Genomic DNA, 12968 nt, shown 5'->3' with positions numbered 1-12968 from the left:
CTACTTCTTTTTGGCACATAGTCATGCTTGTTTGACACTAGCATCACTCAACATACACTTCAAGTTTCTTAATCCTTTTCTCTTTTTCTTGGTCAAGCCTATGCATTTGGTCAATCTTTGATCACTTCTTCAAGGCTTCAGTGCAAATATCTTCTTCACTTATAGCATGATTAAAACAATCACTTTATCTTGTCAAAGTCCAACTAATCAAGTGCTCTTTGTGGTTTCTTCTCATAACTCAACCTTTCCTCTAGGTGTTATTGTTATGTCCAACTTTCAAATCCTCTTCATCAATCATCTAGATATGGCACTCAAATCAAATAGAAAACTATCTTACTAATTAGGTTTGACATCAATGACAACATAAGAATTATTCTAATTATAGTTTCCAACAGTAATCCCTCATTAACCTAGAAAATTGCTTTTTATATGTGAAGGTGATAGGCTAGAAAAACACAATTAACAAAGGTACAAAGAACCATAGAGCCATATTTCATGAATCCAATAAAGTAGGGTCAATATTTTCTTGGACAACATCATCTCAGCCATTTTTGACAAAAAATTTGGGGTACATTTTGAGAAGCTTCCTCATTTTAGATCCTTTATTTCCATCTGCATCTAAATCTCCTAGGTCACGATCATCTTTATTGACATTTCCCTCAAATCTTGACCCAATTTTTTTTAAGAAGTTCCTCCCCAACTTTCATTGCTATATCTATTTTTTGTTGTCTACAAATATATTTTCTATAGTTTACATGTGTATGTTGAAAAAAATATTTTTCCATCTTTATCCCTAGCTTCCACATTTATTTTCCATAATTGGAATATCATTTTCAAATCCTCACAAGGGATTGTTGAACCCAAATTGTACCCAATACCTTGGGCCAATTGGATAACTCCTCTCTCAAAAATAATGAAATGAGAGAGAGGTACAGTTTCCTAGTTTACAAGCATAAGTTGGTGAACCCTACTTCTCGCCATGACACCATGCTAATATTTTTTAAAATCTAAATTTGATTAAATGAACACAGTTTATTGATGACATTATTAGAATTCTAGTAATATATGATACATGCTTCATTTTGAATCTAATGGATAATTAGTAATAAATCTTTACATATGCATTTTTTGAAGTCCTAATTGATAGGTTGATTTTAAAATATCTATTTTATTAAGGGAAAAATAGGTTTCGAAGGAACCCTAAAACCCTATTTATATCGAGATATTAAATAGATATAGCATTATGCTTCACCAAAAAATTCAGTTGGCAATTACCAAAAACCTAAATCCAAGATGACAAAGACCAGCAAAATGCCAACACAAGACAAAGAAGACCAAAAAGATAGAACACAAATACCAAAAAAAAAATTAACCCAAAAGGACAAGACACAAATAAGAACAAAAAAAATAGACGAGCTTCTTAAGAGTGTTGGACACTCTTCAATGATAGCATTTATTGTTTTGGCCTCCTTCTTGAGATCCTCTAGATCATCAAACGAAGAAGTAACAACCATTCTCCTCTTTCTTTCCCTAGTCATCTTTCTAGGATAAGAAACCTCTTGAGTAATGTTTTCCTTATCAATTTCTATAGCAATGGATCTTTTCTTATAGCTAAAATTCTTAAGCTTCCCAATCATCTCCTTCATGTTCTTGGCAAACCTTGGCATAATCTTGAAGCTATTCTCAATAATACTCTTCACAATAGCTTCCATTTTATCTTGCCTCCTGGAAAGGGTCTCAAATATTTTCTCCAACACTCTCAAATTTGATCCCTCAATATCTGCCAAGCCGATAACTAGTTCTTTCTCCTTCTGCATCCATAACCCCTCTAACCCTTCCATGCTTAACAAGACCACTTTACAAATTCTCCATCTTATAAGATTGGGCCCTTTGCTTGAGGTTTAAACTTTTAATCTCATGGAAAGCCCACCTGTTCACTCTATAAACTTTTGGGATAAATCCTTAGTTGTTTGGAGGACACCAAAATGAGGCTCTTATTTATCTTGGATTTTAATAGACCACATGCCGCCACACACCACCCTAGTAGAGCTTCTCTTTTCACCTTCACCATGATAATAGTCCAAAGAAATAGGAATACCATGAACCAAATTGTAGGTATAGTCTTTAACTTGCAAAAATTATGTGTCCATCTCCTCTTCACTCTAGTGACTTCCCTTAGAATTACTAGAAGGAAGACCACCAACAAAGCTAGAAGGCATCTTCACCACTGACAACAAGCCAATAAAAACTTCACTAACAGAAACTCCAATTTTTTTGGATTTCTTGAAAATATCGGGCTTAGTCCTTACAACATCCATTGCGGGCATATCATAATACCTTGCCTTAGAAGGTCCAACCATAGGGGACCCTTTAATCTGATGGTACTCCTCAACATTATCGTAATCCTTCATGTGTTCTTCTTCCTCACAAAAATGAATGTGAACCTTTTTAGGGGGTAAAATATCGTAAGGTGGATACTCATACTCATTGTCCTCCGTGTGGTTTCCCTCTTCACTAAAAACCACTTTTTGGGGGGTTGGATTAAGATTCAAAATAGTAAGGGACTTCATCTTCTTTTTGGAGCTTCTTTCCTTGACTACATATTCATAATCCTCATCACTTACAAACACCTTATTAGAAAAGGCGGACTCCATGCCCTTGCCCTTAATCATAGATTGAGTATTTTCCACATGTTTTTCCCTCAACTACTTATACCAAATTAAGATTAAGCCTTAGTGGAGGACCACTTTGGAGGGTTTCTTCTTATGGTCATAATACTAGCATCCAAAGAGGATAGGAAAAAGAAAGGAAATGACACACAATCTTTGTATCTAAAGTGGTTTAGTAAAACAAAATTATACTTATGGAGCCTTGTAAATCTACCATTAACCATGATGAACTACATAGTCATCTTTTTAATGCACTGCCAGAAGATCTTTAGCGAACTCAAGTCATGATAAGTGTTACTCTTTTCCAAAATTAATAAGGCTTCCATATCCTTATCATCTATAAAGAATTTATGCGATGCCATTTTAGAAACCTTCTAATCCTCAAAATATTTCATCCCCTAGGTTGAGAGACTAGTAGCCTCAACAATAACCCTTTCAGAGATCACAAACTTCTTACCTTCAAGGTTCACTTCACCATGTTCCAATCTTCAAAAGAAACTTATATTACATTCCTATCAAACCCCTCAAGTTTCTCCAAAAAAGGAGTTAATCCACCCTTAAACAACTTTTTGCATACTTTAGAGTCTCTTCATACATGCTCACGAGTTGGGGGTTCAAACCTCTTCAAGTTTCCACCCATCTTATCTCTACAATTAACTCTTAGAATAGCTATGAAATAGAGAAGACAAAACCTTCTGTGATAAGAAACTCTTGGCATCCAGGAAGTGTGCCAACATAGGAGAGTAATAATTAGGGGAACTGAGATCCCATCTACCTTTGATTAAAATTAAATTCATTGTGTATCAATTTCATCATGTACTTGAAAGATTGCCTTAAAATGTTTCATAATCCAATACATTTCTTAAATCGTTATCTATTTGAATTTCCCCATGCCACACCCTTTTATGATTACTTTGGACCCTTAAATTGGCAAGGGAATTAGGAGTCATATTATATTCCCAATAGACACTGGAGATATAACAATTTTGGAAACTAGAAATGATTTCCTTGCACTCTTTTATGATATTTTCTATTGACCATGAGGCAAGACTAACCCCCTCTAAATATTTGATAATCTTGTTTGAGTCACCTCATATCCAAACTTGAATCACCTTTAATTTTTTTGAAAGAATAAAGTCTTGTAGGGCTTTGGCCTCTACATAGTGATTGATCCAATGTTCAATTAAAAAACATTTGATACTTCTAAATTATTTCACCTTTCTCAAAATTGAAAATCTATCACATTCTATGTTTCATACGTTAAATATTTTGAATTATGTATTTTTTATGACTAAGTTAATTAACTAAAAATAGATTTTTAATATTTTTAAGAAAATCATAATTAATTGTTTTATTGATGAGTAGGAGATATTTTCCACAAGTCAAAATTGAGATATTGTTATCCCAATTTAGTTGCACAATTGACTGATGTTTCATGAGTAATGGTTCACTAGAACCCATCTCTCATGAGAATCAATAGAACACTTAGCACTCATTACATCCAAGTCATGCTCACATAGGTGAAGCAATGAAACACTAAGAGCTCTTTGCATCTAGGTGAAGCAATGGAAGACATTAGTGCACCTATTGCACCTAGGTGATGTCCACAAAGCTCACCTATGTGAGCAATACCTAGATGCAATGAGTGCTAAGTGTTCTATTCATTCTTATGAGGGATGCATTCTTGTGAGCCACTAAGCTACTAGTAATTAAACATGGGTCAATGAGTTTGACTCAAAAACTATTTAGATAAGTCCTAATAACAAGATCATAATTATTTACTTGTTAAAAAAAAAATTAATTGTCGCATTTAAACGTGTCTTTTACTTTATTTAAAGATTGAAAATTTATTATTTTTTGCTTGTACTTAGGATGATTATGATCCGTGCTTTGTAAAAAAATACACTTTTTTTATTGAAATTTTAAATTTTCACCAAACAAATTAAATCTTTTTCCAAAAACCAATAGCCTACAGACACATTAGATTTACTACAAATTATATTCCTTGATATTTTCCAAGTTGTGTTAATAAAATATTCCAATATTTATGTGAATTTGTTAACTTCATGCTTTTTGAATTCTAATTGCCACTTAGAGGCATAGGTTGACTCATTGTAATCTTGCACTCACCATTATAAGATTCAAATATGCAATTCTCTTGTCTTGCTTAGAAAATTTTCTCCAAAAAAGTTATATGGTGGATCTTGGTACAAATAGACCTCACTATTGAGTTTCAAGACCCAAAATCTATAAATTGATATTAAAAGGGTTTGGACATTTTTGTAATTCATCTACGTTAAAGGTTTGTCAAAAACATTGGTTATAAGAATATGTATACTGCATAGTCCATATAGATTCTTGTGTAAGTGTTGTATTACTTGCATTACCTACATGGCCAATAGAGTTTAGGTCACATTATTTGGTTGATCATATCATTTCAAACATCTAATCACCATTGTAGCATTCGTAGATGTCAATGTTGAATCATGTCCTTGCTTGTGTAGGGTTAATCATTTAGTGATTAAGGGGGGTGGATTTCAGTGGTTCATTAACAACTTTTAATTACTCAGAATGAGTTATCCCTTAGTTTTTCCTAGCCTATAAAGTCTATTAAACCTCACATATCATGGAACCATTTTTTTAACTTAAAATGTAGGGGCTTAACATTCCACATGTTGCATCACTTCTTCATTTTTTGGTCTTCATCCCCTTTACAAGTGGCTCCACCTCAAGGCTATCTCCCTTAATAATCACCTCCCTCTAGCTACCACCTCTTCACTCGAGTTGTCAAATCTACATATACATCATTGAAATAGTGTTGAGGACTAATTTTTCAAGGCATCAAAGGGATTTTTCTTTTACAAGAAATTAAAAATGTAGCTATAATGCTAGATTTTCATAATTAAAAAAGGTGTTGAAACAATGGTTCAATGTACTTCAAAACCATCTAACTAGTTCTCTAAACATTGCCCCCAATACTTACTATTATAGTCCATTTTAGTTTTTGTTTACATATACTACAAAATATGGGATCCTTTTACTCGCTCTCTCTCTCTCTCTCCTTGTCAAATCATAGGTTGTTTAGCATATCCTTCCATAAGCACCTTAACTAGACTAATATGGCATCTTGAAACATCTCAAGTGATTTCATCTCCCACCTCTCTCTATAGCCATGTTCTCAAACTAGATACACATAACTGGAAGATAAAATGGGAAAATACAATTGACCTTGTCTTATGATCGATTGGGGGCATATCAATTTTAACACTTCATGTTCCATCTCACATATTTAGTGCCCATACTCTTTGGACTCAAAATTAGGAGATCCATGAAGACCCACATCAATATTAATTTCCTATTATGGTCAATTTTGTGCCTGTTAACAATTATGATGACCTAATATACGATTATGATAGATGAGAAAAACTCTATTATTTGATAGGTTTTGATAGTTGTAAACACATTGAAGCTTCTCCTAATGTTCCTCCTATAGAAATGTCCATTAGTTCTTTAGCTTCTATAAATCGTAATCTAGATATAGAGAAGTTTCTTTATTTTCAAGTTGCTAAGGAAAGAGCACCAACATCAACCATTGGTAACATTATGCACCCTAAGTTCCTTAACAATAAATCAGATTTCAACAATGTTTTTATTGGTGTCTTTATCTATGACTTAATTATTATAGCTATTATTTTAACTCTTGGGTAGTTAAGATGAACATTGTGGATATGTTATGCATGCAAGGGTAAAAATATTGTCATTTTTAAGTGTCATTTAAAGCATATTTCTGATTGTCCTAGTACCCATTTGCTTTGACAACACATAATTTGCACAAATGATCCAGTAGTTATGCATAGATGTGCATAGATGGTACGAATGAAATTGCACAATTGATCTAATTATTATCATTTCCCCCCCTAAAGAAATGGGTTTCTATTGGCCCACTAGATGTTTCTAAAATGGGCTTTAAATTAGCAACATCCAATGAACATTAGAAAGAACATGGGAGAACATGGGCAGTAACTAGTGCTCTTCCCCTACGCTAAGGCTAAGGTCTTATATTTTAGATATTCATATTTGGGTGCTCATATTTGTACACACCTATTGTGGATGCATTGTCATTGTATATTAAATCTAATTGGATGGTACTTAGTGAGCTCACATCATCTCCAAACTTGTTGCTTTGAGTAATTCTTATTGGAGAGTACAACATAGCTTTCTTTATTTTGGTAGTAACTAGTGCTCTTCCCCTACGCTAAGGCTAAGGTCTTATATTTTAGATATTCATATTTGGGTGCTCATATTTGTACACACCTATTGTGGATGCATTGTCATTGTATATTAAATCTAATTGGATGGTACTTAGTGAGCTCACATCATCTCCAAACTTGTTGCTTTGAGTAATTCTTATTGGAGAGTACAACATAGCTTTCTTTATTTTGGTACAATGGTACTAGTACTTGACAAATAGTATAGGTCTAGTCTCATCTTGTATACTACAAACACTTTAGAATGTTTATATCATCTTTGGTGCAAACAAGTAATAGTTATCACACAACCACTATCATTGGATCTTCATCTTCAATTGTTTCCACCTTCTACCTTGTGACCTCCATTGACTAAGCTTTTACCCCATTTGATTGTAACATATTTTCATACCACTATGACAACATTTGAACACTCAATTATAACATTATACACCATAATATTTATTTGTTTTATTTTTTCACAAAGGTGGTAACCTTTTTCAACATTATTGGACCTTTATCATCATCCTCTTCTAAGTGTTCACAATTGCTACATGAAAAATATACATTTTTGGGGGACACAAGGCACCATACTCTATTTAGTGGGGGAAACATTGAGCGTGCACTAGCAATACTAGGTATAGCAAAGATTTGTTTTCTCCATCAATTACTTATACTCTTTTTTTTCATATATATATATATATATATATATATATATATATATATATATATATATATAATTTAACAGTGTTTTTCCTTTTATTCTACTTTTGAGAGATTCATTTATACACATGTACTTAGCATTTCCTTTTAGTCAAAACCCATTCTTGCATCCTTCCATATTTTATGATTTTCTCCAATACCTACTTCAAGGTAGTGTTGCGTAGTGGTGGTCTAGATGAGATATACAACCTTAAGATATTCATTTTAAATTACATTCACTTCATCCTTAATCTTATATCATTTACTTTGTGCTTCTAGTCATAGGATAAAGACATTTGTTATCATCTTAGTTTCTGTTAGAGTTTCAACATTATAAAAGTATCCCCTCATTTGTACATAGATAATGCATTGTATCATTTTGTGTGCATCTTAATCAACTATAGGTCATCGAAGTATTTATATCGCTTTTCTCGTGTGTTCAATATTGCTTCGGTTGTCAGTAATCCATGACTTCTTTAAGATTGCTTATCAACTCTCACAATGTCAAGTGTACTCACTCGATTTCTAGAGAAGAAAAGAAACTTCATATTGGGAAGGGAGAACACTTTTCCAGTGTCCACAATGGGATTAAGCCTTCCTCTTTAGGTACCACTCGACCCCCTATTCATGAAGGGACCGCTCCAACTTAAAAGTACTGCCTTTTCCATCACCCTTCAGTACTGCACTGTGGAACCGAATTCCATTGACGTACCTTGGGTTGCCTTTCTTGGAATGTGATATTACAAGCAATAATCTACATCCTAGAACACAGTGGCGTGAACACCTATAGTTGAGAAGTACAAGCACAAGCAGGCAGAAAAGCATTTACCAGAACAAAAGCCGTATCCATACATTATAACCAAAATGCCATTGAGCTTCAAAGTTTTAAATTGCTTACCTCGTGCAAATCCTGTCAACTGTAGCTCTACTAATTCAAGGAGATACTTCTTTAAAAAGCTCACTGATCTGAATCCCCATGATGATTTGTTGGGCAATGCAACTAGACTGTAGTTTACTAAAACATAATTCAAAGCCGTGACACCATTTACTTACTGAATCATATGGCTAGAAACAATTTAGAAAACAATATTGGTGAATAATGCAACACAAATATGCAGCTATTTCTAATGATTAGAAATAAGCACATATCTAGATTATGGCATTCATCTCATTAACAGTTCTTCTCAGGACCCATATCTTTTAAAAACATTTGTAAATGAATTATTTTACAAGCCCTAGAAATAGGATTTCCTAGGACCGTTGCATCAAAAAGCGTGGCCTGTCTAACACATTTTTACTCTGTACAGAGGATACTCACCCAGATACTCTTCATCATTGCAACCTTTCTTTTCCCCAAATGTCTCCCAAAACACCATATACAGAGTACAACCCCCCGGGTACTCTACAAAACAAAGCTTTTTTTTCCTCAAAAAATTTGTCACAACTCTATTTTGAGCTAAAGTTGCTGAAAGTTAGGGCTCAAATGCTTGCCAGTACTTTTTTCGACACACAATTTAAATTTCAGCCCAGAATAGCTGGTTTGTGAACCAAAGATTGGCCATTTGGCATTCATATTCCTGAAATGTGGATTATTTAATTGGGTAATAGGTTGCATCAAAATGTGAAAAAAAGCTTCATGCTATCATAAATTTTCAGGATAAGTTAAAATCAGAGACACCTAATATCCAAGTTCTAGAATCAATATCATAGAAAATAAATTTAACAGTGAAGATGCACAAATACCATAAAATAAAAATGAAAGGCGGCCATTCAATCTGTATAGTGAAGTGTAAATTGTTTGTCCTGATGGAAAGAAAGTTGAAAGCATTTCAAAGAACTTCAAAAATTATGTCATCAAAATCCTGAAGTTCAGTTTTGCAGCATATCTTAGGTTAGGACATGCCATACAAATATGATACCTTCTTTTACATAATTTATTGTATCTTACCTTAGAATCAAAAAGTTAGCTCCTCTATGCTCTTGCTACTCTTCTGATTGTACCATTGCAAATCACCTGTAAACAACCATCAACCATAGCAAGAAAAACTGAAAATGTCGAGCATGGTGCTTCCACGGACTTGGCCATTTCTTCTAAAGAATATTTTTCTACAGATAAGCCACCAAAGAGTGATACCATGCTTTAAACATTATGCTATACTTTCTGAATTAGACTGCATGAGATTTTTATGCTTACGCATTTTCAATCACTCTCCCTGATCCACCATCAGGATAAAAGAGAGGTAAGAGAGGAACAAGGTTAAAACAGTGAATTCATAATAATTAAGCAATGAAATTATGCATGGCACTGAACATGCATCAGTAGCTATAATCCAGTGAGCAATAACTTCAATAAAGACGTGCACAATTAGAAGATAACCAAACTTGGAGCAATGGTGTTGAATATTATCAAGCCTTGAAATCATGCAAGGCATTCAATACATATGAACAGCTATGATCCAACAAGCAGTAATTGTCATGTGAACTCTCCTACGTTTAGGAGAGCGCTGATCTTGATTCAGAGAAGAAAATTATGTCATGAAGCTATGCAAAACAAGCAACACAGATGGGCAGCTGGGATCCACCTTTCAATGGTGATTGAATGAAGACATCAACCTTAACCACAAGCACAAGAGCTCAACTGCCCAAGGTTACTTTCCTCTCATCTTTGGGGATGGGATGGCATAGATAGAAACAGGGCACTAATTGATTTCAAGTGGACATAATAGCACAATTGAAGACAAAGGGACCAACAGACCCTCCTACTCTTGTCACAAAATGCCAATTAGCCTCAGGTTTATTGGGTTCAGGGTATGAGGAATAAATAGAGATACCATATCCATTAGTATGCTGATGGGGATCTTTAACGCCTCCTATCATGAGCAACTGATCACCCAAGGACTTGAAGGCTACGCCCCAACCACTGGTACAATCAGCTCTAAGAGGGACCTGCCCCAGGACTTTCCATTTATTAGTTTGTTTGATATAGAATTTCAGCTGGTTGGTTGACGCCTCAAGAGAATAGAGCTCATTGTTAACAACTGCAACAAGAGGCGGTGCCTGAGAAAATGAGCTGGAGTTGCTCACCGGTATCATGTCTTCAATCAGCTCCCACTTTTTCCTCTCCAAATCGTAAAACTCGCCACACGTGAGGTTTCCAGCCTCCCCGGTTCCTCCAATGACATAAAATCTGTTATTCATAAAACATCCAGAGCATAGCTTTCTAGCCCTTTGCATATCAGGGAGAGACTCCCACGTCTGTTTATCAGGATCATACTTCTCGGCTGATTTCAGTATTTCTCCATTCGGACCAATTCCTCCGGCCACAAAGGCAGAGTCAGCACCGCTAGCAGATGCAAAGAGACACCTAGGAGTTATCATAGAAGGACCCTTAAACCATTTATTGGTAACAAGCTCATACCTCCAGATAACAAGGCCCTCAATCTCCCTTCCTAATACAAGAACGTGGGTGCCGGCACAAAGGCTTTCTTTATCACTCGCGGCAAAGCATGAATCGGAAGGAACTGGTGGTAGCGCCCTCCAGCTTCCTGATCTGGGATCAAATGCACGCCACTCAAATTGGCCGCTCGCAAGCATGAAAACCCATTGCTCGTAAATCCCCATTTTCCTTCTCATCTTGTACAGATCTCCACTCTGAGACAAAGTAAAATACCTCTTATTTATAGAAAATAGCTTGCCATATTCTCTTCTCGATGCCTTTGCCAGGCAGAGCAGGGCCAGTTCATCATTCAGCCCCGGTAAATAGGAATAATCTGCATCCTGAGATTCAATGTCAAAACCCAAACTAACATCGTCTCCGTTCCTTTCCTTACCATTTTCTATTTCAGAGCAACTCTCGTGCCCTAATTTGCCGTTAAGCTCATGAGTGCCATTCTGATATATATCCTCATTGCAAATGTCTTTCTTCTTTTTCCTCTTCTTCTTCTCATGGAAACCAGAGACCCTGGTACCAGTGCTCCCGATGCCAGAATCACTGCATTTTCCATAGGCTTGTTTTCTTCTGGAATGTGTTCCTGTTCTCACAACACCATTTCTAGACCTCAAGTTATAATTGCTTTTGGCATAAGTTCTCTCCAAACCCATAACTTAGAATCTGATACCAGATTAGGGCAAACCTTATCGGAGACTCTTGGGTTTTTATCTGATTCCTCCGGTTCTCTGATGGAATCCCTGTGTCACAGAGACCTCCGCAAATCAGTGCATATCGCCATGGATTTGTGGTTGTACCAGCACGGAAAGGGTTCAAGATCTATGCCCTGATTGCTATTGTGACCCTCAAGAGGGTTTCAATGTTTCATCCACTTTGCCTCTTGCTTCTTCGAAAAGCCCTCAATCTTTCGATTCTAGAGACTTATACTTCTTGACAAGAGCTTGAAACTACTATCTCGAAGAAGGCCTTCTCCATGAAACGGGTATTATCACTTTGATGGGTTCTTTATCCAGGGATTGAAAATCCAGAACTATTGCCCTGAAGAGGTCTCTATTATTCGACTCATATCATGACCTCCATTAGGGTTATATGCATTAAGAATATATATGTGCCCACAGAGTAGAAAAAAATGGGTTCATAACCCTCTCAACAGCACTGTACCACCAACATATATTTTATTGCATTGCACATGAAGCAGAGTGAAGGTAAATCTTAAGGTAACCTCAGTATGATGGGTTTGCAATAGACCTTTTTAGAAACCACTCCAAGCTGTAAAACTATTCCGACTTGAACGTTCCAATATGGTAAAGAATCCCAACTTTCTTTCAGCGATATGTAGCTTAACATACAAGCCTTTGTTTAAATTCCCTCAACCTCCGCTGCGAACACCACAAGCTCAAAATCAACAAAATCAACAGAAGCAAAATAAAGAACACAAAGCCCGTGGTAAAGGGCGACGACAGACGAATAATTAGAGGAGAAGGATTTGACAGGAGCTTTCCTCCGAGAGCAAAAGTCCCCTCTAATTAAGCCTCTAAACTGATTGCGCATAAGCTTTTCAGGCAATTGTTTTGACAAAAGTGGTGACATAATTTGGCAGAGAAAACGAAAGCAACTGTATTCCCACGTGGATTGCTGCCTAAGTGTTTGACAAAATACTAAACAACAACATCTGAACAGAAGAATTCACCTACTGAATTCCAGGTATAACTATAAGCTTCTATTTTCACGATTCCACGTGGGTTTTGCAATGTACAATGTGAAAGAATTTCCTCCAATCATAACAGTTTTGTGATCTTGGTCAATAAAACGAAGTTATGGGAATGACAGTCCCTGTCATGTACTCCAAGGTATACCTAATTGGATATGGTATAGATTTTGCATGTGACCAAAGTTTTACGG

At 35.6% G+C, this 12968-nt stretch overlaps 1 pseudogene across 1 annotated transcript; it reads right to left on the bottom strand.

Moving 5' to 3' along the window:
- Positions 1 to 9991: 9991 nt before the first annotated feature.
- Positions 9992 to 12741, bottom strand: LOC149543201 (F-box/kelch-repeat protein At3g27150 pseudogene; annotated as a pseudogene). The gene has a single exon (XR_016355605.1). The product of XR_016355605.1 is annotated as an F-box/kelch-repeat protein At3g27150 pseudogene (transcript).
- Between the last annotated feature and the right edge of the window lie 227 nt (positions 12742 to 12968).

The sequence above is a fragment of the Cupressus sempervirens genome, chromosome 8, assembly GCF_028749045.1.
Source record: "Cupressus sempervirens isolate cs-2001-9-10 chromosome 8, ASM2874904v1, whole genome shotgun sequence".
In the NCBI taxonomy this organism is placed as follows: Eukaryota; Viridiplantae; Streptophyta; class Pinopsida; order Cupressales; family Cupressaceae; genus Cupressus; species Cupressus sempervirens.
Note: the sequence above shows the minus strand (reverse complement) of the source record. Positions and strands in the feature narration are given on the sequence as shown.